This window comes from Stenella coeruleoalba (genome assembly GCF_951394435.1).
Source record: "Stenella coeruleoalba genome assembly, chromosome: 5".
Taxonomy (NCBI): Eukaryota; Metazoa; Chordata; class Mammalia; order Artiodactyla; family Delphinidae; genus Stenella; species Stenella coeruleoalba.
The window spans coordinates 39,453,645-39,479,931 of NC_137150.1; the positions used below are offsets into that span (position 1 = coordinate 39,453,645).

The window sequence follows — 26,287 nt, forward strand, 5'->3', positions numbered from 1 at the left end:
CCCAGGTCTATTTTTTCTGCCAAGGACCCCATGGTGGCTGTAAGTGGGAGGGGCTGTGTGGACCAACTCAGGATGGAGTCTTCCCAAATCAAAGGATGGGGGATGCTAATCTATAGTCAGAGAGGATGGGGTTTCTTCAGGGTTTGGGCCTTTTAGGTCCATATCTTATTTCCACTGTGGGAAAGAAAGATACTCTTGGGCTTCTCAATAATAGTACCTGTGAATGAGTGAAGTACTGTTCCAAGTGCTTTATATTGAATACCTTAATTAATCCTCATAAATCCCACTGAGAGTGTATTACTCTTCCCATTTTAAGGAAAAGGAAATGGAGGTACAGAGAATTTGCCCACGGCGATCCCAGCTAATTATAGGAGCTAAGATTCAAATACAGGCTGTCTGGCTCCAGAGTTTATCATTTTAGCCATTATGCTCTGCTGTCTAGCAGGATTTATGCTCCTTCCCTCTGTTATGTTGGTCTAGGAATCATAATGGGAGTGACAGAGAGATGGACACTCCAAGGGCAGTCATGCAGAGAATGGCAGAGTCCGGTGGCCGGCAAAATAACAGGGAGCTCCTGGGACCCCTCCCTCACCTGAAGAACCAGAGCCAGGTGTGGACAGAGCTGATGGTGGGGGGTATGCAGGGTAGCATTCAGTGGTGAGGCTGAACTCACTCCTTACAGGTAGCATCCATTCTGATTGGCAGTGCTACGGCATACCTGTCATCGAATGCTGAGTGTATGTTCCTCCCCGAGAGCCATGGCTGGCTTGGTGATAGGCCCCTTGAATTGTCATGGACCTTCTTCTAGGCCAGGAGAAGGAGAGGGCCAGTTGTTCACTAGGGCTGTTCAGATGCTGCTGGCAAGTAGCAAACCGTAAGCCCTAGGGAAGCCCCTGGGTTACGGGGAGGGAATAGGTGGAGGGCAGTAGAGGTCCGATGAAGAGGATGGGTGTCATCATGATCCAGGGCAGGATTTATAAAATTTGAGTAATATAAGGATTTCTTTTGAAGGAAAAATATTACAGCATATTTCCAGTGTTAAAGGAAATTAGTCTTATTATAGTATTACTTAAATATGTTCAAACAAAACTAATTGCAAATTCCTCATATTTTTAGCTGTTGTACAACTATAAAACTGAAACATTTTAGCAAAACCAAACAGGAACAAAATTACAGAAGAAATAATATTCCAACTAGTGGCACTGATTTAACATAATGGATGCTGTTGTTTTGCTGAAACAGCCACAACTTATTGCATCTATGTGGCATTGACACTACAGGCTCTGTGGATATCGTGGCCTCCACTTCATGTGTCATGGGATGACTCAGTAGTCTGTTATCCAGCTCCACTTGTCTAGAGGAACAACCACCACTTGTACAGCGGTGGTGATGTCCTTTGGCCTCCCCTGAGTGCAAAACCATTATTGGGCTCTGCCCAGCTCCTTGGTGCCAATGTGATCATAATACCAAGCTTGGGCACCAATGTTGTATGGCACTTCTGGTGATTATGGGATTGATTATACAGTTGATAACGAATATGCTTATTTTGAGTTTTGTTGCGATGATTTGGGATTGCACTCCACGGAAACGTAAGCTCTCTCGGGGGGCTTTGTTTTGCACTCTGCCATATGCTGGGTGCTGAGAGTAGTGCCAAGAGCAGCTCTGTCCGGTAGAAATACAATGCAGCCCATAAATACGAGCCACTTAGGTAATTTAATATTTTCTAGTAGCCACACTTTAAAAAAGTAAAAGGGAACAGGTGAAATTAACTTTAGTAATATATTTTATTTAATCCAATGTATTTTAAATTGTGATCATTTCAACATGTAATCAACATAAAAATTACTAATGCAGCATTTTATATTTTTCTTTTTGTGTGAAGTCTTGTGTGTATTTTACATTTACAGCACATCTCAATTCAGACTAGCCACATTTTAGGTGCTCAGTAGTCTCATGTAGCTAGAGGCTACTGTGTTGGACAGTGCAGGTATGGAAGATAATGGGTGCTCAATGAGTGAAGTAAGTCAGAAAGAGAAAAACAAATACCATATGCTAACACATATATATGGAATCTAAAAAAAAAAAAGTTCTGATGAACCTAGGGGCGGGACAGGAATAAAGACGCAGACATAGAGAATGGACTTGAGGACACGGGGAGGGGGAAGGGTAAGCTGGGACGAAGTGAGAGAGTGGCTTGGACTTATATATACTACCAAATGTAAAATAGATAGCTAGTGGGAAGCAGCCGCATAGCACAGGGAGATCAGCTTGGTGCTTTGTGACCACCTAGAGGGGTGGGATAGGTAGGGTGGGAGGGAGACGCAAGAGGGAAGAGATATGGGGATATACGTATGCATATAGCTGATTCACTTTGTGATAGAGCAGAAACTAACACACCATTGTAAAGCAATTTTACTCCAATAAAGATGTTAAAAAAAAAAAAGACTATTGCTTGATGCATTAAGGAGCTTTCAGACATTCAGGATACTGTTTTCAGAAATGCTGGTGCTCTCTCTTATATTACAGTGGGGGGAAGCAGAAGAATGTGGGGCTCCAAGTTGCTCACCTCTCACTTGAATGATTATGACATCCTCCTATCTGGTCTCGCTGTGTCCAGCCTTACTCCTGTAATTGTCCTCCCCAGGACAACCAGAGGACTTTTTCCTAAAATGAAAAGTTTATCAGACTTCCCTGGTGGTGCAGTGGTTAAGAATCTGCCTGCCAATGCAGGGGACATGGGTTCAAGCCCTGGTCCAGGAAGATCCCGCTTGCCGCGGAGCAACTAAGCCCGTGCGCCACAACTACTGAGCCTGCGCTTCAGAGCCCGCGAGCCACAACTACTGAAGCTGCCGTGCCTAGAGCCCGTGCTCCACAATAAGAGAAGCCACCACAGTGAGAGGCCCGTGCACCTCAACAAGGAGTAGCCCCCACTTGCCGCAACTAGAAAAAGCCCGCGCGCAGCAACAAAGACCCAAAGCAGGCCAAACTAAATAAATGAATAAATAAATTTAAAAAAATTACTATATATGTATATATGTGTGTGTATACATAAAAAAAAAAAGGCTTATCAAACCACTCCCTTGCTTAAAAAAGTTCCAGTGGCTCCTCTTAGACGTTAAAATAAAGTCCAGGTTCGTTAGCATGGATTACAAGGCCCTGGATGCTCTGGCCCTCGCCCTTTTCTCTAGTGTACCCTCTCCTGCCATCCTCCTTGAGTGCCCTACCCCAGCGACATTGTCCTTCCACATGGCAGACCACCTTCGCCTTTGTGTCTTTGTACGTGCCATTTCCTATGCCCGTGACTGTCCTTCCTCCACTCTCCTTCCCCTACTCATTTCCTGTATATCCATCAGGTACAGGTTAAAATGTCACTTCCTCCAGGAAGCCCTCCCAGACACCCCTGCACTGTCTGGCTCTCTGAGTCCTGCTGCTGTGCACTACCCTAGCTGAATATTCCTCACTCTCATCTCTCATAGCAGACGCCCCTTTGCAGTAGCTGTCCCCCGCTACCCTTTGAGACCTGGGATGACTTAGGGAAGAAGATGACTGATACGGATCATGGAGGCCTGGGGGATTTTATTGTTGTCAGAAAGTATGGCCAAAAGTCTTGGGAGAAAAGGAACAGACATTTCCCACCTGATTTAAAACTATGCATTATGGGCAAGGCTTAATTAAAATGCAGAAATCCTATTCCTCATGGCAACATTTGGCAATCCCTTCCCTCTCATCACTGAAAGTATCAGAGGATTATTCAAGGGGGGCTCAGCCGCCAAATGTATCCTTCCCTCAATCGGGAGATGTTGGTTAATGGAAAACCTGTGACTCGTCTGTCCTTGAGTATTGAGGGTTCCTCCCAGGTCCTCCCCTCTTCAGTTAAAATGACTCCCACTGTAATTATATTTGGCGTATGTATCAGCTAGATCAGTGGTTCTGAACCAGAGGAGCGTCTCAGAATCACTGGGGAGTTTTCCTGAAGTACATCTGTCTAATATCAGTCCTCCCCCAATTTCCCTCCAGACCCATGAATCAGAATCTCTCAAGATGGAGCCCAGGAATGCATATTGTGAATGGGCTTCTCAGCCAACTCTGATATTTAGTCTCTGGTTAAGAATCACTGAGCTGGTGTGTAAGAAAGGCAAAATAGTCTAAAACCAAAGTCATTGCAGGTTATGACGGGTGCTTCTTTAATGAGGCGCTATAGGGGGACTAAGGGTGGTGACGTTTCCTACTCCAGGAGCACAGTCTGGGAGAACTATTAGCCAAGGCAGAAATGGGCCACCTGTAGGAAAGGTTAGAGAATGCCATACCGGGCTTTATTTGTTCCTTGTGCAGCTCATACTCTTAACTTTTTATTATTGCACAGCTGCCGACTCGATTTTACAATGCAAATAAAAGTCTGATATATTATGACACTTTGCATTTATTGTTCACCATATCTATTGAGATGAAATAGTTTATTAAAACTTGTTCTTAAACCACATTCAAATGCCTGTGGATAAGCAAGTTAATGTAGTAAGATCTGATATTCCATCTTCCTTTGGCCACGGGGCTGTAGAGCCGAGGATAAAAAGTGGTGCCTTTTCTGTATTTGGGGACAGGGGTTGGAGGAGACCCACAGTATTGGCTATCACAGTGTTTTTTATTCATTCAATAGGTACTTATTGAGGCCCTGTAACAGGTCCTGTTTCTAGCAGTGAAAGAAGATGCAAGCCCCTGCCCTGTGGAGTTTACATTTCAGTGGAAGAGACAAAAATAAGCAAAATAAATAATTACTTATATTAACTATATAGTGCTAGAGATGTGATAATTGCTATGGAGAAAAATAAAGCCTGAAAGGAGGATAGGAATTCTTGTGTGTGGAGTGGTAATGGGCAGAGGGTGGTGGTGGTAACATTCGACCATAGACCTGAAGGAGAAAAGGGGATGAACTGTGCAGGTATCTGGGAGTAAGTTGTTCCACATGGAACAATAAGTGCAAAGCCCCTGAGGCAGGCAGCAGCATATTGGAAGTGTCTTCAGAATCACCAAACAGTGAGGATAGCGTGGAGAGAAGAGGGAAAGCAAGGTAGAAGATGAGGTTAAGGAGGTAACAAGAGGCTACAGCAAGGAGTTTTGCTCTTACTCTGAGTGAGAGGAAAAGCCAGTACTCACTTTCTTTTTTTCTGTTTCTTTACTTTTTTTTTTACATCTTTATTGGAGTATAATTGCTTTACAATGGTGTGTTAGTTTCTGCTTTTGAGCTGAGGTATAGAAGAGACAACTTAATTTCAAAAGGATCACTCTGGTGGTGGATGTTTCCCTCTACACGAACCAAGGTGAAGCAAGAAGACACTTTAAGAAGCTGTTTCAATATCCCAGGTGAGTGATAGAAGTAGCTTGGACCAGGGTGACAGAAGCAGAGGTGGAGAGAAGGGGTTAGATTCTCGATATATTTTATAGTCAGAGCAGGGAAGATTTGCTGAGTACGGGTGTCAGAGGGAAAGAAAAGAGTCAAGGATGAGGCAGGTCTCTGACGTGTGTACCTGGCGAGAAGGAGTGGCAGTTCGCTGGGATGAGGAAGAGCATGGGGAAGCAGGGCAGGACAGTGCTCAGAAGTTCAGGAATTTGGTTTAGACCAGTTTACAAAAGCAGGTTGTCGTTCCCTTGCAGCACAGAGATTGCTACTGCACAGGGTGACTGATTCTGAAGTCTTAATGCTACTTGTCACTTCACTAGCTCATGTCAAATGACAGTTTTTGTTGGTCATTTTCTCGTGGGAAAGAAATTAAGATTCTCCAAAATTTTATTTCCCAATCTATAATTTTTCCTTAAAAAGAAAACTGTTTTTTACAATGTTTTCTTTAAACTTTGTATGATTAATTTCTTAACCCCTAATTTGGCTCTTTTCTTTGTGTCTAATTAAATAATTCATCTTTCTTTTCAAAGTTCCTGCTTCCAAGGAACTGGATTAATTTCTCTCTTAAGTCATTGCTTTTTAAAGAGAGTGGTCCTTCTCAGCTTTCTAAGTTGCAAGAAACAGATTCACTCCTGTTATCCTTAGTGATAAGAATTCATTGTAAGTATCACGTCTGGGGAGAGGGATTGGGGTGGGATTTTTTTTTTCCAATTGATTCACTATTATATTTTTTGCATATATGTATGTATATATATATATATATATATCATAGGAAGAATGTAAGACTGCAGTTGAATAAATACATAAAATATAAACAAGTACATAGGCTCACAGTGACACTAAAAATAAAATAAGAAATAAAACTCATTGGTCACCATTGAAGGTTGCTAGGACACCAACTCAATATTCTGAAAACAGTAAAATGGTAAAGAAAAACAATCCAGCATTTATTCTCTCTTCCTTATATGCACCATATTTGAATTTAATCAACTGTTAAGGATTTGTTAAGAATTCCTTATAGAAGAATTTCAGCTAAAATGCAGAAGGAATTATGAAATCATAAATAAATGGATCTAGGCCGTGTTAATCAGTGGGTGGTAAAACCATTGAGTGAAAGGCAGATGTAGGACTTCATGATGGATGGACCAGGCTGACAACACCTGAACCCACTGATCCGTCAATCTCGGCATCACTTGAGGTTGGACACTTAAGGGGATAGGTATATAGGGGTTCAGTGTCTTATTCTATTTTTGTGATGTTTGAAACTTTTCATAAGATGTTTTTAAAAGACAAAAATATGTTTATACATACACAAAATTTTTATTTTTAACTACAGATAGGATCATACTCTCTATATGGCTCTGCATTTCACTTTTATTCACTGAACTGACTTTTGTGGGTTCCATATTGCTCAACTTACTGGTCTCTGGACTTTATATAGGGTGGCTTTGCTGAGAGTTTTTATTCATCAAGACTGGTCGTGAGTATAGGAGATCAAATGATCAGGGACAGACAAGAACATTTCTTCCGAGACAGGCTTGTGAAATGCACTCTGGCAAGGACCTCTTGAATCCTAAGAGGTAAAAAGAACGTTTAGGTGAGAAGTGTCAGGGAAACAAAAGTATTTGAAGCTGTTTCCCTGAGCAGAGAAGGGATTCAGACTGTCCATAATGCCATTTGGTGTATGTAAACTTGGGAGCTGCTTCCTGACCTTGGATCTGAAGCCTCCTCCTCAGTATCTCCAGCTGTGCTGCCAGTCAGTCAGTTTAAACCTGTTTTCCCTGGGTTCAATCTCCAACCTCAGCAGTTCTTCCTAGAGAGTTTGAATCTTTAGGTCTGGAGCCTGACATCCCAGAGGGTATAAACATGGCCAAACACAGGGGCTTCAGCAGTGGACGCATATCTAAAGAGGTAGGTCTGTTGGGAGGTGTTCTGACAGGTAAATGGGGGAGAGCAGGCTGGTATGTGTGGAAAGAGCATGATCTTTGGAGTCAGGGCTGGGTTTGAGAGGTGGTTTCTGTATCAGCCGTGTGTCTGTGGACAAACCGTTTAATCTCTCTGTGCTTCCATTTCACTCCTTTGTAAAATGCTGACAGAATTCCTCCTTTCTGTGGCTGTGATAGGGCTCCGTGACGCTGTGTAAGCTGAAGCCCACGGCAGTGCTCGGTGCTTGGCAGATGCTTTACAAATGCCCAGCCTCCATTTCTCTCCTCTAAGAACGGGGCTGCTAGCTGTATCAGAAATTGTGCTACAGAGCCTGGAGCCTAGGAGATAAAAGTCAGGCATCTTGGCTGGGTACTGAGAGATTGGGCTATGTGGACTGAAAGCTGGTTTCTGAAAGCGACCAGATCCAGGGTGAGGCTTCTCAGAGCTGAAGACCCTGCTCAGAATTTACCACCGTTTGCCATATTGCTGGCTCCATTGCGTTTGTCTGTCTTAGCCAGGAAGCCCCAGAAAGATACAGGCCTGGAAGTCTCTTGCTCTCTGTGCTATCCTTCAGTGCCTCACGTACCACAGGGACTTAATAACTATCTGTACACGAGTGAATTAGTGTTCATGGAAGAAACTCTAGCAAATACAAATCAGAATAGGAAAACTCACCCTTAACCTAATCCCCTGTTACTAACATTATGGGTTTTATCCTTTCAGTCCTTACACTTATAATTTACAAAACTGCGGTCATACTGTTTTATAATGTGCTTTGTGAAAATATGTTTTGAACATTTTCCCAAATTGTATGTGGTTTCCTATAAAATCATTTTAATGGCTGCATAGTAACTTTTGTATATACATACCACGATTGTTTTTGGGCTTCCCTGGAGGCGCGGTGGTTAAGAATCCGCCTGCCAATGTAGGGGACACGGGTTCGAGCCCTGGTCCGGGAAGATCCCACATGCCGCGGAGCAACTAAGCCCGTGCGCCACAACTACTGAGCCTGTGCTCTAGAGCCTGCGAGCCACGACTACTGAAGCCCGCACGCCTAGAGCCCGTGCTCCGCAACAAGAGAAGCCACAGCAATGAGAAGACCGCGTACTGCAACGAAGAGTAACCCCTGCTCACTGCAACTAGAGAAAGCCCACACGCAGCAGTGAAGAACCAATGCAGCCAAAAATAAATAAATTTATTTAAAAAAAATACCACGGAGCTTCCCTGGTGGCGCAGTGGTTGAGAGTCCGCCTGCCGATGCAGGGGACACGGGTTCGTGCCCCGGTCCGGGAAGATCCCACATGCCGCGGAGCGGCTGGGTCCGTGAGCCATGGCCGCTGAGCCTGCGCGTCCGGAACCTGTGCTCCGCAACGGGAGAGACCACGACAGTGAGAGGCCCGCATACCGCAAAAACAAAACAAAACAAAACAAAACACGATTTTTATAATGAATGAATTCCTTGTCTTTAGACATTTAGGTAGTTTGTGCAGTATTTTGCTGGTATAAACAGCATTGTAATGAACATCCTCGCAGATAAATCCTAGACCAAATAACTGATTAGCTTCTCCATTTGAATACCAGTTTCCTTTTACTCTTTTTTTTTTTTTGAGATAATTGTAGATTCACGTGCAGTTGTAAGAAATAATACAGAGAGATCCTTCAGACCCTTCACCCAGTATCCCCCAGCAGTAAGATAACATATTGCATATCTGTAGAACAATATCATAATCAGGAAATTGACACTGTTACAACCCTTCAATACCTATTTTAAGTTTTTTAGTTTGCCTTGGCCAGACACATGTTGTAGACACTGTTGGGAAGTTCTGGTTTTTCATTTTCAAAAGCATGTATCTTTCTTCTTCTGTCAACCACCCTCCTCTGCTTTTCCCCTTCCTCAGCTGAGCCCTGCCTCCTAGTTAGCCTGCCTTGATGGCTCTGTTCCAGCTGTCTTGGCACAGGTGCCTGAGTTCTAGATTCTCAGAATTCCAAGCACTAATGTTCTTCAGAGCCCCTGTGAAATAAGGTCAGAGACTATTTCTTCTGCTGTCAAACTGTAGCCATCTGTTGGTTTCTACTCTTAATACCAAAGCCGATAACGCCCAGGGTATCAGAGCCCGCAGGCATTATAGATACAGTCTGCTGCTAATCAAATTCACTAATTAAAACTATGAGCCAGGCTGTAAGGTTACATTTCCTTTGTTCTTATTTCAGATTCTGTGTAGTCACATTTTATATACATACGAAAGTGTGTCTGTGATGTATTAATAAAATTTCACCTTATGCACAAGTGAAATAACACAAATATTTCAAACAAAAAATATCAAGAATTGTGTAGTTTCAAGGATAATATGGCAGCTTGAGTGAAATAATCGCTTTTGATTAATGGGGATCCCACATTAGCCCTGGAAATGGACAAACCCACCGTGCTTTGTCAGAACAGGAACTTCTGCAAGTGATGTTCGTTACTGTTGTGCCTTTATCGGAAAATTCACTGTTAGTATAATTGAGTCTTTTTTCGTAATCATAAAATAATATCATACATGTATTCATTAATGGGTGGTACTGATGCTGGTGCTAGTTCTAAAAATATGCCTGAAAACCAGTAACTAGAAAGGAAGGTAGATGTGATAAAACACTATTAAGACAAACATGTGCTAAGATACACTGTGCTTTTGATATCAGAGAGAGCACTTCATGAACTATTATAGATAATGCCAAGGAAATAAAAGACTGCCTTAAAGCAAAATATGCTACAGTGGTTGTAGATTTATGTGCCAGCATCTTCATACATTATATTTATTCCAGTGGGAAAATTAGTTGTGAATTATGCAAGTTTCGGTTTATGCAAGGTCTTGAGTAATTTATCCCTTACATAAAATGCATCCCCCTGTACTGGATTTACTTTGTACTTTGCTCATGATTCAAGTGGTGTGTACATTTAAGGTGGGAGTTTGAAACTTCTTAGTCCTAGTGGAATTGAATTTCTTTTTTATTTTTACAATTTATAAATGAAATTTTTAAGTCAGTTGCTTGAAATTCAAGGATACATTTCTCAAAGAAACAGTCATTACACGGGAACTCACATTTGTTGATTACCTACTATATATGTGACAGCACTTTACATATTAGTTCTAATTTAATATAGTCCTTGCAACAACTCTGGGGTCTGTCACCACCTTGAATTTGTAGAAGAGGCTTCCCAGAATCAGAGAGGTGAAGTCACAGGCTCCACAAAGGTGAGGAGGCTAGGATTCAAATGTCTGATTCCAAAATCTGTGTTTTGTCTGAGAGCCCGTGGACTCTTTGGAAGTCAATATATGCCCTAAAATTATAAGCAAAATTTTGTTGGCCTGTGTATCCATTTTTCTGTGCCGAAGGCTCATGGCTTTCATCAAACATCCAAGGGGCTTGTTAATCCCTTCTAGTGTTAAACACCCCAGAACCACACCAAAATCCCTCCTAAATGACCCACAGAGCCTTACTTAACCCTAACCACATATTAACCTTTTCAGTCAGCTATTTTAAGTGTTAATTTAACATTAACATCTTTAGGAAAATATTTCACAGTGTGCAGCTACTCTGGAACCAGGGTTTCTCTCTGCCCAGAACTTCCTCTTGACAAGTTGGAGGGTAGGATAAAATCTGTTGGCTGCAGGACAAAACTTATGATGAGCCTTGAAACCCTTTTGCCCCCTGGGTTTCTAAGGGGTCCCAGACCTATCCTCAACATTGCGCTGGGTATTTGTGCAGATGTACAAGACTACTCAAACAAAAATCCATCTGGTTTCCTACCTTCATTTGTTTTTCTCTTGTGGCATTTTTTCACGCATCATGTTGTCTTAAAATGGTTATATTTATGCCTCATCTCCCCATTCGAGTTAGAAGGCTTCTGAAAGCAGGAGCCATATTTTGTTTATCTTGGGGTTCCCTGAATGCTCAGGATCCTGTGTGACAGGGACAGAAAAACACTAAAGTGTCAGATTCACAGCAGGCTTTCTGTCCAGGTCCTGCTTCCTGTGGAGGCTTCTTTGCCTGCTGCTGTGGCTCCTGGCCTTGGTGGTAACAGGTGGGAGGTACAGAATAGCGATGGTGGGGTAGAAGATCAACTTCAACTACCTGGAGAAAAAAAGGAAACAATCAAGGGGCTGGAAGAAAGGGGTGTGTGTGTGTGAGGAGATGAGGCTGAGGTTCAGTGCAGGCTTGTTATTTGAAAGGAGAGTGAGGCGATGGAAGCCGCTCTGGCAAGGGGGCTCTCTGGGGAGAGAGATGGCGAAGAGGGTCATGGAAAATTATTCTGTGAGCCTGTGCGTCCTACCCACCCTCCATCCCATGCTTCTATCCAGTTCCCCGAATTCCATTGATCCTCAAGGCTTTGGGGACTAGGCTTCCTGTTACATTTAAATGTGTAGTTAGGCTCATCCTGATGGGGGACATGCAGATTTAAGTTAATCACACATATCTTTTAAGGGCAGAGTAAATATTGAACAAATGAGCAAATTGATTCGGTTGGGCTTTCTTAAAAATGTTTGCATTTTCTTCAAATTTGAACTTAACTGTAAAGCATAGCATTTTCATAAAATTTAAACAGTGTCGAAGTATGTAAAATAACAAAGCTTCCGCTACCCTTCATCTCCCCCTCTCCTTTTCCCATTCCAGGTAACCTCTGCTAATGATTTGAATTTTCTTATCAAACCTCTTTGAACAGTATTTGTCTTTCTGTGAACAAAGCCCCCCAGAGTTTGGAGAAGGAAAAAATCTCTTCTGGTAGTATGAAGTCTAAATAGTGACAGCCATAGAATTTCTTCACCCAGTTTGACCAGAAAATGTAATTGCTTCTTCTGTCACACTCGAGAGACCACTTGTATCTCCCTTGCAGGAAACCATCTGCATGAGTAGGTCTGAAGTTCAGAGGGTGTGAATGCAGAGCATCGCAGAAGGAAATCTCTTAAGTCTCTGTTGCCCTCTCCTGACCACACAGAAATTGCCTTTTCTCTCTGCCATTCATCTGGTTAAGCTACGGCTGCTCTTAATGGCTGTTTTTCCTTCCTTCCTTGTCTTGTTTGACAGTGTCCTTTCAGTCAAAACGTCTTAGCAAATGCTTTTCTTTGCTAAGCTTCCCAAGGCCATGTCAAAGAGAGCACCAGGAACACGTGAAATAAAAGCAGCTTCTGTCACGGTGTTGATGCTGGCTGTAAATCAGCGCATCCTCGAGGTTTACAAACCATGGCTGACACTCGTCAGGGGCTGCCCACATACTGGGGTGCAGACTTCCTTACCAAGTGGCATGCTTTATATTCATAGATTCCTAACACTGTCCCTGAGGCCTTTATGGAAGCACACGTTGGCATGGTCTGGGCTCTCTTGTTTCAACACACTGCCTACATCCTTGTGGGGTCTTACTCTGTGTTCTTGCCTTAGGTCCTTTGAACCTGCTTTGTCCTCATTGGAATGCTCTTACCCTGCTCTCTCTGTCCCCTACTCCCATGCCCTTTTTGCAGGGCCCAGCTTAATGTAATTCCCTCAGATCCTCCAGATCAGGTTAGCTGTCTTTCCTATCTCTCCTCCCTTCCTGGTATTTTGTACTTCATCCAACACTCTTCATGCTTAGAATTTCTGGTCGATGTCTCTTTTCCTTGCTAGGAGGCAGCCTTCATGAGAGTGGGCACTGTGGCTATCTCCACCACAGCTGCATCGCCAGTGTCTTGCCCAGAACTTGGCACAGAGGAGGTGCTCAATAAATAAGTTGTCAAGTAATAGAATGAAGTAAGAACAGGGTTTTCTAAACTTGGTTAATCAGAATCACATGGAGAAACTTGGTTGCAATACAAATTCATGGGCTCCTCGACCATAGAGATTCTGGTAGCAAGTCTGGGGTAGGGTGTGGAAATGTGTTTTGTTTTAAGCACTAAGTTTGTAGTAATTTGTAATGCAGCATAGAAAACTAACATAGTCAGCAATTGATGGAATGATGCTGTGTAACAAACCACCCCAAAATTGAATAAAAATTTATAACGATAAGCATTTATTCTCATGCTTATGAGTCTGTAGGTGTACTGTGGCATGGCTAATGTAGGCTGGGCTCAGTTGCTGGCTGTGGGTTATGTTGAGGTCTGCTTCACATATGTTGGGCTGAGAGGCAGCAGGTTCTCCTAATGGTGATCCACCGGTGCTCAGGAACCAAGTCAAGATTACAAATTCAGGGCTTCCCTGGTGGCGCAGTGGTTGAAAGTCTGCCAGCCGATGCAGGGGACACGGGTTCATGCCCCGGTCCAGGAAGATCCCACATGGTGGGGAGCAGCTGGGCCTGTGAGCCATGGCCGCTGAGCCTGCGCGTCCAGAGCCTGTGCTCCGCGACAGGAGAGGCCACAACGGTGAGAGGCCCATGTACTGCAAAAAAAAAAAAAAAAAAAATGTACAAATTCATCTAATACATATACTTGTGTCACATCCCTAACATTTCATTGACCAAAGCCAGTCATATGGCTTTCCAACATCAACGGGAAATGAATATTTTCTGATCAATAATAAAAAGTATAAAAGTTTGTCTGGCCTCTTAGTTTTGTCTAAGGTGTCCTCATATATACCAGCTCATTCTATTCTCCCTGAAATCTTATGAAGAAGGCAGAAGAACTTTTTTAAACTTCATTTTCATTTGAGGAGAGAAGGGTTCAGATTGGTTAAGGGAGATTCTTACTATCAAATGGCTGGTTTCTGTCAGAGATATGACTATAAGGAAAGGCTTTTCCACTTTTTGTCTAGTGCTCTTCCCACGGCAGGGATTTCTGAGATATAGTCAATCTGTGTTAGTAGTGCATAACAGCACTCTAAGTGTTTTAAGAGCCATGCAAGTATTTTAAGCCATTCTGAATGGTTCACTTCCCTGAATGCCCTGATCCCTCATCCCAGGTCTTTGTGCTGGTCATTCCCTTGTCTGTAATGGTTTTCCCTACTCTTCCCAACTCACAGTGTTCCTAAACCTAACACCTCTACTTACTGTTCAGCTCGCTGATCTCAGCTTAAACTTGCACTTCTTCGAGAAACCTTCCTTGGCTTATGCTTTTTCCATCTTCTCCCATCATGCCCTCCCATCATCTCTCTATTGTAGCACTTAACTCACTGCGTTAGTTACCTGCCTGCCCCCTGGACTGTCAGTGCCCTGAAGACAGGAGCTATGCTATGCCTCCTTTTCACTGCCATGCATTGCAGTGTCTAGGACGTAGTAGACAGTAGTGTTTGTTTACTGGTTGATTAATGTTTTCTTCTTGTGGTCTCAGAAGCCACAGATGCTACTATTTATCTGTGAGTGACACCCTGCTCTAATGATTTTATAGTATTGTTTTCTTTTTTGATACTTTGCATAATCTGGCTTTATTCCCCCCCCCCCAATTGTTAAATAAAACCTGGATAATTCTTAAGAGCGAATGGGGCCAACCAGCAATTTTTAAATAACTTGTGAAGTCTCCTAGACAAAGAATAATAGAATGTTTGGTGCTGGGTGTGGTATGAAAGTTCAGCTACCCTGGTTCTTGGCAAGAACCAGGGCCTTAGGCCAGATCACGAAAGTCCTGGAAGGTCACATTCAGACATTTAAACTCTAACCTGCAGGCACTGGGGAGTCACAGTGCTTTTGAGAGGAGATTGACATGGTCACCTGAGTGTTCTAGGGAGTTCTAAATATATGAGCAAGGGTGAATGAGGGATATCCATGAGAAGCTGTTGTCCTGTTAAGAAATCCTGTTGGCTTAGACAGGGTGATGGTGGTGGGAAAGGAGAGGAGAGAGAGATTTAGAGATAGTGAAACACGCTTACTGGAACTTGGTGACTTTTGGATAGGGGTGTGAAGTCCCTGCCTGCCTGAGGCATTTTGTGTTCTGCTTAAAAATAAGAAGCCCAGTCCAGAAGTCTGTAACCTAAAGAGAACAGCTCTCATCTGTGGTGCAAACAGAATGGCCTTTGGAATCAGAGACAAGTTACTTAACTTCTCTGAATTTCAGAATACACAATGAGCAAATCAAAATGTCCCTCGAAATCAAATGAGATAGATGTGTAAATGGCATCAGTGGGTGGTAACCAACATTAAACATTCTGAAATATAACCCCCCCCACCCCCTGAACACGTTTGTATCTATTAAAAGACGGGAATAAAGACACAGACCTTCTAGAGAATGGACTTGAGGATATCGGGAGGGGGAAGACTAAGCTGGGACAAAGTGAGAGAGTGGCATGGACATATATACACTACCAAACGTAAAATAGATAGCTAGTGGGAAGCAGCCGCATAGCACAGGGAGATCAGCTCGGTGCTTTGCGACCACCTAGAGGGGTGGGATAGGAAAGGTGGGAGGGAGGGAGACGCAAGAGGAAAGAGATATGGGAACATATGTATATGTATAACTGATTCACTTCGTTATAAAGCAGAAACGAACACACCATTTTAAAGCAATTATACTCCAATAAAGATGTTAAAAAAAAAAAAGTCTACTTATCCTTCATGGGTCAGCTGAAGTTACCCATCTTCCCTGACCACTCCCACCTGAAGTAGTTCCTACCTTAATGCCCAGAGCACTGTTATCTATATCTGTCACATGGTGTCTTTTAAATTTGTTTTGTTTTGTTTTGCTTTGTCTTCAATAGCTGATCGAATTGGTCATATTCTTTACACCCGAAGGATTAGTCCAAGATAGACATTCTCTTGCTTTATTCCTTTTTATTCCCCTCTACCCCTCCAGCAACCATTTCAGTGTGTTTTAGTATATGTCTTTTTGTTCATATATATTCTTGCAGACTGTCTCTTGTGGTTCTGTGAACATATATTTTTAATTTGCTTAAGTGATACTGTGTTCTGCATCTCATTCTGTTTCTTTCCTTTTCCTAAGGACTGAATTTTAATGCTCCATTCATGTTGCTATGGTATACTTTTCATTCATCACATTGGCAGCTGCATGCTATTCCATGCTGGGCATCCTTCACATTTTACCTATGCATTTTTCTGATGTCAGACACCAGGGTGGCTCCAACTCCCTTTGTCATAAGTGATGCTGCAGTGAACATCCTTAAGCATGTCCCCTTATGGCAGTGGTTCTCAACTGGGGATGACTTTGCATCTCTAGGGACATTCAGCAATGTCTGGAGACATATTTGATTGTCACAACTGGGGGCAGATGCTACTGGCATCTAGTAGGTAGTGCTCCTAAACATCCCGCGGCACACAGCACAGTCCCCACAGCAAAGAGTTATTCGGTCCCACATGTCAGTATTGCCGAGGTTGAGAAACTCTGCCTTAGGAGCACCGGAGAGGATTTCTTAGGACCGATTCCCAGGGGCAGGCTCGTGGGTCGCGGTGTATGTGCGTTCTCGATTTGAGCAGGTAGAAAGAGACGGGGCTGGCTGCACAGTCAGAGGTCCCACCACAGTTCCCAGGCCTTCAACACCCCACATCCCTGCCAGAACTTGGGTTACCCAGCTTTAAAATTTTTGCCATCTAATATGTATGAAATGACATTTATTGTTGTATTAATTTTCATTTTTCTGATTATTAAAGAGTTAGTGACACTTTCATTAACTTCTTGGGAGGCCAAAATAACACATAGTTGGAAAGCTGGGAACCTGCCATTTTGCCGTTTATGAAATTTGTACCTGGTCTCTCTGAACATCAGTTTTCTTATCTGTAAAATCTGGAATAAAAATAGTAACCTACTCAGAGTTATTGTTATCCCATTATTATCTCATTGTCATAATAAATGAGACAATAAAAATTAAGCTCTGTCTGGCACGTAGTGAGCTGAATAGCACTAAATGAAAGTGCTATTATTTTAATGATAATATAATATGATACCTTTCTTACTTAAATTATATACCTCCCAGTACTTGACACATAAAAATGCTCCATACGGTGTTACCAAGTAAAGAGCCAAAGGCTGAAGGGAGAAGAGAGGGAGGGAGGAGGAACAGGTACTCTGATAATCTGGCCCACCTTAGAGCTGGTGATGTATTGCTTCCACAGACGCCGTAAACCTCAGGGCAGCCAAATTCAAGGTTACAAGAGACAACTCCATTCCTCTCATTTTCGGATGATAAACAGTCACAAAGACAAGAGTTTGCATCTTAAGGGCACTTTCTATTTATTAAATAAATGCCTACCAAGTTTAATGCATTTCATATACAAACACGTCATTCAGTCCTCATGACAGCTCTGTAAGGTAGATCGTTTTATCCCCATTTCACTGGAGCTTAGGTAATCTGCCCAAGCCGTCTCTTTTCTTAAGTAGTGAAGGATTTGATGTTGGGACTTTCTGATTCCACTTGGCCATGTTTCCTCTGGTTGAATTTAGGTGGGCTCTCAGAGGATATGTACTTTAGATGTGCAGAGGCTTACATCACAGAGAGCACGTCTGGGGGAGTCCCACATCTCACATTCTTTTGTTTACTTGCAAATGTATCAGATGTGTCTGACTGTGTGCAGGGGGTCTCTGGGGAACCTTGTATGCAGAAGCAAAGGTGTGAGGATTTCTGAGTGTTGTGTTATGAGCTCTTCTAGGGGCTCCAGCAAACAAAATACAGCAACGACATGCTGTGTACTGTAGTCAGTATTCTAATTCTGCTGTGGTTTGTACAGCTACGCACATGATCTCTGAGCTTGGTCGTGAAGCGTCTCAGATTCAGGGCAAATGCCATAAGCAGCTTAGAAGCTGAGATGAATACTGTGCCAGGTTTGTACTCCTGATCTTCGAGTTCCCTTCACAACTGGATTTACAAAACACCTTCATAACTCTGGTGTTCTGATGGATGTACTGTTTGCCCGATCTCCATAAAAATTGACTTCAGGAAAGGTTAATTCCGGGTTATAAAAGGACTAAATCTTTTCCTTAACAAGCTTATTTCCTGCCTAACAAATATAATGAGCTAATTAATAAACACGAGCTCAATTTGGCCACTCCTCTGAAGCTGGGAAGTCAGAGTTTCACTTCTGAGAGGTACAAAAGGCCAAGGAGAGCTTCATTATTAAGTGCTAAGTGGAGTCACCTTCCTTTGTAAACCGCTCCTCTTATTTAAAGGCCAGAAGCTCAGATCTGACACCTGGGAAGTTGAGAACTTGGTGACAATACCAAGTGGGAAGGAAAAAGGGATACTTAATTACTTTCTTGTACCTATCAGTTCCGCAAGAAAGGCAGGCACACCCCGAAAATGGTGTCTTTGTGCTTCTCTTTGATAACTATAAAATGCGCTGACATGTTTCACTGCAAATTACTTCTTAAACCATTAACCATAGCCTAATAAAGAGACGTTTGGGGTTTCCCTGGTGGTGCGGTGGTTGAGAGTCTGCCTGCTGATGCAGGGGACACGGGTTCATGCCCCGGTCCGGGAAGATCCCACATGCCGCGGAGCGGCTGGGCCCGTGAGCCATGGCCGCTGAGCCTGCGCGCCCGGAGCCTGTGCTCCGCAACGGGAGAGGCCACAACAGTGAGAGGCCCGCGTACCGCAAAAGAAACATTTGACAGAATAAAATGGGAGAGGTTTTTTTTGTATAATGAAAAAACATTTATGAGTTGATGTAAAAATACAGTGTGACACCTCCTAGAGAATGGACTTGAGGATATGGGGAGGGGGAAGGGTAAGCTGTGACAAAGTGAGAGAGTGGCATGGACATATATGCACTACCAAATGTAAAATAGACAGCTAGTGGGAAGCAGCCGCATAGCACAGGGAGATCAGCTTGGTGCTTTGTGACCACCTAGAGGGGTGGGATAGGGAGGGTGGGAGGGAGGGAGATGCAAGAGATATGGGGACATATGTATATGTATAGCTGATTCACTTTGTGATAGAGCAGAAACTAACACACCATTGTAAAGCAATTATACTCCAATAAAGATGTTTAAAAAAAAAAAAGTACAGTGTGACATAACTTTGCTTCAGCATCCAGCATGTGTCAGGCAGGCTCCTCCTTAGAATGGATTCAGCATTTTTGAATCTTTTGTGAGGTGATCTAGGAGGAACCACAAATTTGGTTTTAGCACAGGATTTTTTGAAAGACCCAAGTAGTAGGATGGCTCAAGATATAGGCAATGAGGTGATAATGTAAACCTTCCCCACAGCATGGTAGCAATGCTGTTACTGCTCACACTGCCATGGCTCGTCACAGTCTGCCTATGTGAAAGCCACCATCAGTGGAGGGGATAAGGGAGGGTCCTGGGGCCAAAGTGAGCAGAGGGATCCATGTGAGCAAGGAATGTTCATTCCTTATCTGGCACAGCTTAGCACCAAGTCACTATGTCACTGGGGTCAAGTGAGGACATGGATTGGAAGGGCCCTGTACCCTTGTCGAGTAGTTGTCTGGAAAGCCCTTGGAGATGGACACAGCCACACAGAAGGGCTGCCCAGCAGGTGGTGTGCAGCCTGTGAGGCTGGGGGTGGGGAAGTGAGATGGGCCACCCTGCTAGCCAGCAGTGGGGGTCTCACATTATAGAAGACCCCTGCTGCCACCACTGCCGTCCTTGGGTGCTATACGCTTGAGGTGGCACCTTTGGCAGAATACAGACAGGCAAGAACCGTAGCAGGGACCCACACGAGTGGCTCAGGACTGATCTGACCCACTCATGTGTCCAACATGAGTGAGAGTCACCTCCCGATCTCCATGTCAGCACTTTTCACAGACCAGTCTTGGGTTGTCCCAAGGAAGAAATACCCTGCTGGCCAGATCGCTCTCTTGGAACTGGAGCTTCCCTAAGACACCCGGATTGTTGGAGCTCTCTGAATCATCTGGGGGACTCCCTGTGCAGAGCCTGGGGATAAATGGTCTGAGAGTGCCCTGAAGGGTAGAAATGGGAACTGGGACCCCTGTGGTGCTGGTTCAAGCGCAGAGGATGGCACTGCTGTCTCTGGCATGTCCCAGGCAGCAGAGGAAGGTGCTTCTGCTAACTGATAGCCATGTAGGACCTGGTCCAGCCCTAGGGTGCTCCTCCAAAGCATGGGGGAACCCTGAGGCCTGGGTCTAAGGTGCGATGGTAGAGGGAGCAAGGGGTGCAGATGAACACAGCTGGAAAGAGACTGAACGCTGGGACCGCTGGAGAAGCCTGCGAAGGCCAGGGGCAAGAATGGGTGACCTTTCAGTCTGGATACTCTTTGACCCGCAGGCTGCCCTGCCAAGCTCTGGGCTACTTTGAAGCTTGCGTGTTGCCCCCAGGGTGTCTTTGACAATATGCTCTGACTCTGTGTATTTGCTTTTGGCTTTCTTCTTCTAGCAGTACCTAAAGAAACCTGTTTTTGCTTCCTCCATTCACGTATTCTTGGCCTCGTGATTGCACCTCTATTTTCTTTTCAATAACCAGCTGTCTCCTCCAACTCGCAGTGCACATTGCTAGAGCGGGGTTCAGCAAACGTGTTCTGTAGAGGGCCAGATAATATTTTCAGCTTTGTGGGTTGCATGGTTTCTGTTGCAACTACTTGATTCTGTCATGGTGGGGTGGAAGCAGCCATAGATAGTACGTAAATAAATGGGTATGGCTGTTCTCCAGTAAAGATGTATTTACAAAAACAGGCTGGATTTGGTCTTCCGGCCATAGTTCACTGACCCTTGCCCTGGAATCCAGGGTCTAAAGCAATGGCTTTCAAATGTTTTTAAGTCACAGAAAGCACATATTTTACCTTACTACCTGGTATACACACATGTATAATTGAAATAAAAGTTGCATGAAACTCTCCTTATCTTTCTACTTTTGATATACTCTAAACTATTCTATTCTGTTTTGTTCCATTCCATTCCATTCCCTTTTATTCTGTTCCATTCCATTCTGTCTCATTAAAACATGCTAGTCCTGACTAATTTGATTTCATGACCCACTAAAGGTTGCAACCCACCAGTTTGAACGATAGTGCCCTGCTGGGGCTGACGCCACTGAATGGTCCAGGAGTGGGCTGTGGCAGTCAGCACATTCTGTTTCTTTCTACCCCTGGGCCCTTCTCCCATCCAGTCAGCTAGGTATTCTGAGTTTATTTCCTTAGGTAAGGAATGGTCTACTGGTCTGCTTTGAGAAAAGAGTCAATTCTTGGCTTTTGGCATACAATCTAATTAAATGCAAAATTTAAAGACAAGTTCTGACCAGGAAAATGCTTTGCAGGGCCCAGTGCAAAGTGACATTGTGAGGTTCTTTGTTAAAAAACCAAGTTTCTTGATGACAACAGCAGAGCATCAAGCCAAGTGTGGAGCCCTTATGAGCACCAGGCCCTGCGTGGCTGCACAGGTCCCATACACGTTAAGCCAGCTGTGTGTGGAGACAACATGGTGAGTTAGACAAAAACTCCTTGCCAAGCTGGGAGGAGGGAGTGAACGGAGAGGATGTGAGGGGAGAGAGGAGAGGATGAAGGGTCTGGGCATGGAGTGATGTGTGGATCTGAGTTGATTCAAGTCTCCTAGCTTCCAGGCACTTCTGTGAGTGGAGCCTGAGTCAGTGCTCTGGGATCCAGTCTCCACCTGGGTGAACACCATGCTTTCCCTGCATGGCTCAGCTGTGGGAGTTGCTGTTTCTGCAGTATCAGATGGAGACTTCCCTTCTGCAGTAACCATGTGTCGCCGTTGGCCTTGGCCATGTAGCAGGAGAGATGCCCTGTGAGCTGGAGGTATGGCTTGGTCCTCCTCTCACTTAGCACTTGTTGGCAACAGCTCTCTAACATTCCTGGATGCCACTGAGCCCTGAGATGCAGGAGGTGCCCTGCTCACCTAGAGGAGTGGTGCCTATGTTTGGATGGGTGCGGTCTGTATTATTTTGCCAGGGTGTCTGTAAGAAGGTACCACAGGCTAGGTGGCTTGAATAACAGAGATGTGTTGCCTCACAGTTCTGGATGCCAGAAGCCCGAGATCAAGGTGCTGGCAGGGCTGGCTTCCTTCTGAGGGCTTTGAGGAAGAGTCTGGTCCATGCTGCTCATCTGACTTCTGGCGGTTCGTTGGCAGTCTCGGGCATTCCTTGGCTTCTGCTGCATCAGTCCCATCTGCCTTCGTCTTCACATGACGTTCTCCCTGTGCGCATGTGTGTGTCCAAATGTCTTCTTTTTATAAGGACACCAGTCAGATTGGATTAGGGGCTCACCCTACTCCGCTATGACCTCATCTTAACTAATTATACCTGCAATGACCCTATTTCTAAATATAGTCACTTTCTGAGGTGCTGTGTGCTAGGACATTAGCGTATCAGTTTTGGGGGGTGGGGACACAATTCAACTTGTAAAAGGGCCAAAGGAAATGAGCTTGTCTTTCTCCCGAGCTACCACAATGGTGAAACATACCTCTATCAACACTTAGAACAAGTAACCCCAAGAGGGGCTGTGGCTATGGGTTATGTGCCCAGCAATTACTTGTAACCCCCCTTTCCTTGCCCACTTCCCACTGCAGAGGCTGGTATTACCCAGATTCTCAGCTTCCCCTTGCAGTTAGGGGTGGCTGTATGTCCTAGATCTAGCTAGTGACATGTAACGGGTGGTCTCTGGGAAAGGTTTTCTTCCCAGGTGAAAGGGGAGAGAGGCCAGTGGAGAGAGATTTTTTTTTTTCTGCTCTTGGAATGTTGCTGTGTGAGACTTATGCTTGATGCTGCTCTAGTTTCCTGCCACCATGAGGGAAAGGCCAGCAGAATCACAGAGCTTCACACCCAGCACTGTGACCTGCCTAAGCCCTGGACCAAATAAGGAAAGTCTTCCTCTGCACTGTGTGATATGTGAGGTATTTAAATGTCTGTATTGTATTAAGACAGTGTTGGCTAGGTATTGCCACTTGCGGCCAACAACATGCCGACTTCTATAGAAGTTCTGCAAAAAATGGTTAAATAGATTAAGGAAAATGTTGAATGTTATCATTTCTCTCAAAGCATTATAGTGCATGAAAGCAAATCAAAGGCTTTACGAAGTTCTGTTAACCCCAGTGTTTCCTGAGTATTTGTAACTATGAGGCTTCTCTCGTCCATCCTCTCCCTCTCCCTCTCCCTCCCTCCCTCTCCTATGACATCTATTGATGTAACCATTGTCTTTTTTAGTATGGCAGATCTTGATGGAGCTCACTTTGGAAAACGTTAAAAGTTTGGTATCAGATATGCTCAAGCTCTCTACCAAAGCCAAAGTTTCCGACTTTTTAATGCTCCCCATGCCACCTCTGTAAATTAACACCTGCAGCCCATCCCTCTTCTGAGAACGGCAGCTCACTGCCCCCACCCCACTGTGCCTCGACGAACAGGTTGGCCCCCAACTCGGGGGCTGACTCCACTGAGGAGCTCCTTGTGCCCCTTGGGTGATCTTCCTAGATGAAGCAGTGACCTCTCGCCAACTCATTGACCCCCGTCGCTCTGCTTCTCTCAGAGACAAGCAGAAGAATGTGGGAGCCAGAGGCTGCACTAAAACTGTCAGCTACAGAAGAGCCATTGTCGCCCTGGAGGTAGCGGAGACTAAATTCGGGGAGAACGTATGTGCTTCCTCGAATGGAGCAGTTGGCCTATTAGCCAGAAAGGAGTTTCATTAGCATCAGCTGAAACAACTACAGAAAAGCAGCTTTGGTGAAAACCACTCGCAGCTTCCAGGGGAGCTTAGTTGCTCGCATACAAAACGCCCACAATTTCCTATCTTATGTTTTTTCATTTCTGGGCTAGCAAGGTGGAGAGTGCAGACAGCTTACGGTGCTTTATGTTTGTATTATGTTACACGTGTACAACGTTTTTTTCATCTGTTCCCTAGGGACAGTTCTCTTTGCTATCCCCTTCTCACAGAGAGGAAAATCTACCTTTTTTTTTTCACCCCCTAAGACTACCAAGATTAGAATTTGCCTCTTGTGAATTGCTTAGTTCATTGAAGGGGTACCTTCACAGAGACAAATATCTCAGTAACTGCAGAATGAAATTCACACGCCTCGCACAACAAGACACACTGAGTAATGGAGAGCGACTCTTGATTTGGAATTAGACCAACCAGACACTAATGCCAGGCCTCTTACATGTGATTTTTCAGGAAGTGACTTGAATTTCCTAAACCTCTCTGTCCTCATGTGTAAAGTGGGAATGATAGTATCTGTCCTGACCACTCTGTAGCATTGTTGTGCGGATTCCATGGAGAAGGCTGAGCTACTCATCTTATTTATTCTTGTATCTTTAGCATTGGCGTGTGATAAATATTTAATAAATGAATATTGAATGAAAGGAGAAGTGAATGTGTAAGGGTTACTGTTTCCCATGGCACTCCCAAATCTTACGGCTAGCATGTATAGAAGTTTGCAATTATAGATGTAGTTGTTTGGTTTGTGAAATTACTGGTTTAATATTTTGATTTGACACTTGCTTAACTGTAAAATCACCTACAAGTATAATAACAATAATACTAATATTATTTTTTTATTTTAACAAAGATTATCCAGAATCTAGATAATTAATTAAAATAGAAGTTAAAAGATTACAGATTCCCTCTCTCCTGTTGTAGTCAGATGTTTGTCATAGTACAGACCCAGACCAACTCACGCCTTCTTTCCTTTCACAGCCCTCTCTGTTTATGCACAGTATACGGAATTTACAGTGTGTATAAAAGCTTCCAGAGGTTAGGTTCAGAAGATAGTAGGGATAACAGTAACTGTTAGGATTAGGATACACAACTTCATTCTTTTGAATGATCCTGACAAGAAAGTAGTGGCAATATTTCTTATTGACATGAAGGTGGAGGTTCTTGACGTTTGTTCATTAAGGTACATACTGAGCAAATATATATACTAAGCATCTTCTATGCCAGGCAGTGTGCTAGGTGTGGGGAGAAAATGGTAAGCAGTACAGATACTCTTGCCTCCTATAAAGCATAGAGTTTAGTGGGGGGATAAACACTAAACACTATTTGTACAAGTAAGTCTATACATATAAATTATACAAATATACATTATATTATATCCAATATACATATAAGACATATATGCTAGGAAGGATATTTAAACAGTGCAATAAGAAATGATAAGAGAAGGAGAGATTTAGGTTAGGGGCAGAGAGAGCTTCTATCAAAGAGTAGAACAAGCTGAGACCTAAAGGATGAGTAGATGAAGCAGGTAAAGAAGAGGGATAAGGGTGGGAAAGTGCAAAGGCCCTGAGGTGGCCACATGACCTGCAGCATACAGAGCAGGTGACACATGGTAGAGGTAAGTCTGGAGAGGTGAACATGACCAGGTGATGCAGAGCTTTGTATCAAAATGAAGGATTTTAGTGTTTTTTTTTTAACATAGTTTTCCCCCAGCTTTATTGAGATAAAATTGACATATAACATTGTGTAAGTTTAAGGTGTACGATGTGATGATTTGATACACATATATATTGTGAAATGATTACCACAATAAGGTTAGTTACACATCACCTCACATAATTACCTTCTTTTCTGGTGAGAACATTAAAGATCTACTCTCCCAGCAACTTTTAAGCATATAATACAGTGTTGTTAATTATAGTCACCATGCTACACATTAGAGCCCTAGATCTTATTCGTCTTATATCTGGAAGTTTGTATACTTTGACCAACACCTCCCCATTTCCCCCACCTCCCAGAACCTGGTGACCACTATACTACTCTCTGTTTCTGTAAGTATGGCTTTTTCAGCCTCCACATATAAGTGAGACCATAAAGTTTTTATCTTTCTCTGTCTACCTTATTTCACTTAGCATAGTGCCCTCAGGGTCCATTCATGTTGTCACGAATGGCAGGATTTCATTCTTTTTTATGGTTGAGTAATATTCCATTGTGTGTGTGTGTGTGTGTGTGTGTGTGTGTGTGTGTGTGTGTATATATATATATACCACATTTTCTTTATCCATTCATCTGTTGGTGGACACTTAGGTTGCTTCCATGTCTTGGCTATTGTGAATAATGCTGCAATGAACATGGGAGTGCAGAAATCACTTTGAAATACTAATTTCATTTCCTTTGGATATATACCCAGAACTGGAATTGCTGGATCATATGGTGCTCCTATTT

At 43.6% G+C, this 26,287-nt stretch overlaps 1 protein-coding gene across 1 annotated transcript in view; it reads left to right on the forward strand.

Annotated features, from left to right (window-relative positions):
* Positions 1–26,287, forward strand: part of IQCJ (IQ motif containing J) — a gene marked incomplete at its 5' end in the record, with an annotated part of 440,976 nt that overhangs the window by 98,926 nt on the left and 315,763 nt on the right. The gene's annotated exons all lie outside the window — the stretch shown is intronic.